A 3101-nucleotide genomic window follows, 5' to 3' on the forward strand; every position below is an offset into this window, starting at 1 on the left:
GAGTAGAATGAAGAACGATTGGGTCACCAGTAGGATTGTATGATAGATGTTTGTCTCTGTGATATTCATCTAGGATTGCTACTACCTGTGATATGCTAATGTGCTAGTATGATATGATGATATGTGCTAGTATGATATGATGATATGTGCTAGTGATAGTAGGGGGAGATAGTCCCCAGTATACCGGTCGATAGGGCCGAAGGGGCGGTCATGCCCAGCCATGCTAGATAGATTATGATATATATGTGTTATGTGGTAGTAGTAGAGGGATGAAATAGTCCCCAGTATCCGGTCGAGAGGACCGAAGGGGAGACCAGCACCCAGATATGCTAGTCAATATCCGATCGAGAGGACCGAAGGGGGGGGGGCAAGCTCCCTGATATAATGGTCAGTATCTGGTCGAGAGGACCGAAGGGGAGGCCAACTCCCAGATATCCTAGACAGTATCCGGTCGAGAGGACCAAAGGGGCAGGTCGGGTACCCAGATATGCCTGACAATATATGTATGTTATGTGATTGTATGGTATGTGGTATGTTGGGGGAACTCACTAAGCTTCGTGCTTACAGTTTTCAGTTTTGGTTTCAGGTACCTCTTCTTCGAAGGGGAAAGAGTTGGCGCGGTAGCGGCCCATCACACACATGCTCTGTATTTCGCACTATGAGATCTTCCTGGGGATTTGTACTCTGACATTATTATGTTTTATGAAAATGTTTTTCCAGACATGCGATATCTTTATAGAATGTTATGATCGGTGAATGTTTTATTTCGAATGTTTTGCTAAGTATATGTTTTCAAATATGAAATTTTTGGCACGTATTTTTGGAATGTTACAAGTTGGTATCAGAGCCCTGGTTTGAGGGATTCGGATACACCTTCGGGGTTGTTTGAACTCAAATCAAGGGATTGAAAGATTTCGGAAAAAAGAAAATTTTTTCTAAAAGGATAAGTAAAGGGTTTTAAGAAAGCACAAAGTGTGTGATGTATGCGACCAGCCAAGCTCAAGTAAGCATTCCCCAAAGTACCCATACAAGTTGATATATGCTTATCAGTTTCAGTAGAACAGCATGTTGGAATAAGACTAAGGATCTAGGAGTGATGCCTTATGTGCCTGCTTTATGTGCTTTAGTGTATGAAAAGTTGCATGCTAGAATAGAGTAGACAGCAGTAGGATAGCCTATTTAGGTTATGCCTGATAGTATGAGTTTATCATTGTATGCTAGTTCAGTTTTCCTCTACGAGGATAGATTTGCTTAAGATTGTTTCCTTTTGTCCAAATGTTGTTTGCTTTGTGCTATGTGGGCTTTGAGTGATGGGAGTTAGCTGTTAGGTGAATACGTTAAAGTCACATGTGATCAGGGTTGAATAATCTCAGAGTGTTGGATTTGGCCTTATTGCGTAGCTCTTGTTTGAGTCCTAACCGTTGTAGGGATAAGTCCCTTACTCGAAGGATTATCCGAGCCTCGTCGCATGTGATTGTATTCAGGTAATAGCTAATTGGCATCACAAAGAGACCTTCAGCAGCTGAGGACTGGGTTGGGTGGAGTCAAAGGTTTCCTAGGGAAAGCCTAGGATAAGAGTAACAGTGATCAGCAGTAGTGAAAGGGACCTGGTGGAGTCAAGGCAGTCCTTTTAGAAGGTACGGATAGATGTGGAAGGTAGTATGGGCCCGTACTACTTAAAGCAGAGGATCCGTACCCAAACCGAGGAAGGCCAAGATAAGACCAGGGAACTTGTAGTAGGCGTGATCCCTCCAGAGGTGCCAGTATCGCTAACAGTTGTTATTTCTTTTGTATTTCAGAATGGTGGTACTACGCTCGAGGCCAAAAGTTGGCAGAACAGGAGAGGGATCGGGTTCAGGATCAGGTTCCGAGCCAGTAGATGAGGGACTACGCGAGTTCATCGCGTCAGAGATCACCAGAGGCATCCTTGAGTCGACCCTCATTATCTTCGGGTCGATCAAGGAAGGGATCTTGGAGATGATGGAGGATCGCTGATAGCTTCATTTTATTTACTTCTTTTTATAGTTTATTTTAGTACATTTCATTCGCATTTTAGTTAACTTTCATGCATATTTTCCCTTTTGTTATTTTTATGACCATTTCGGGGTACTTTCTAGTTTCTTGAGCATTATTGCAGATTTTCTTGGAAACCAGCGGGGCGGCACTCTTGGGAGGCGATTGGGCTCGAAGGGAATTGTAGATTTCGTACTTGATGGCTATGAAGGTGATTCATGGGGTGGACTTGTCAATTGCTTGAAGGCTTGGAAGAATTGAGCTTTAAATTTGAAAGATGCGGGAGAATTCTTGAGTATGCAAGATCAATATTTGGGAGTTTGCGGAAGTTTTGAGTGATGTGGAAAGATAAATTGGGCTCAAATTGAAGAAACATTGAAGAAAAATGGGCTAGAAGCTGATTGGACTCGAACTGGGCCAATGGATTAGCTGTGGGGGCCCAAGACTTGAAGAAGCCCAAAAATTCCCGTCAGTACCCGCGGCCCGCGTAAGATTACCCGCGGCCCGCGTGGATTCCTGACAAGGGCAATTTCGGGATTTTGCTTAGAGCTCTATATTGGGAAGGTTGGTGTGCCTCTTTAGGATAATCTTGGAGGTCCGATTTTGAGCTTTTCTCTCTGGAGTTTGGAGCACTTTTGGAGGCCAAGAACACTTGAAGAACATCTTCTTTTCACCTCTTGAATCTTGTCAAATGTTTGGTACAATCTTATCTAACTTTGTTCATTTGAGTTTAGCCATGCTTGGCTAAACAAATCTTGGTTGACTTTTTGTTGAATCCTTTGAACTTTTGTTGGATGTTGAAGAATCTATGAACTTGTTCTTGAATCTTTATGGAAATGTTTTGTGTTTCATCATATTATCATTACTAGTATGTTTTTATTCATGAGTTTAAATATGTTTGTGGTGATTAGTTGGCTAATTTCTTGATTAAGTAAATGATCCTCAAATTAGCAAGCAACAAGTGATTTTTGTGTTGTTTTTGCTTCACACAATCATAAAAACAATTCCTCCAACATGGTAGTGAAAGCAATTGACTCCTCTTGGATTTGGTGATTTTTTGGTTCTTAATGCTAGTTGACTTTCACTAA

Source organism: Lactuca saligna, chromosome 6 (assembly GCF_052625555.1).
Source record: "Lactuca saligna cultivar CGN05327 chromosome 6, ASM5262555v1, whole genome shotgun sequence".
Taxonomy (NCBI): Eukaryota; Viridiplantae; Streptophyta; class Magnoliopsida; order Asterales; family Asteraceae; genus Lactuca; species Lactuca saligna.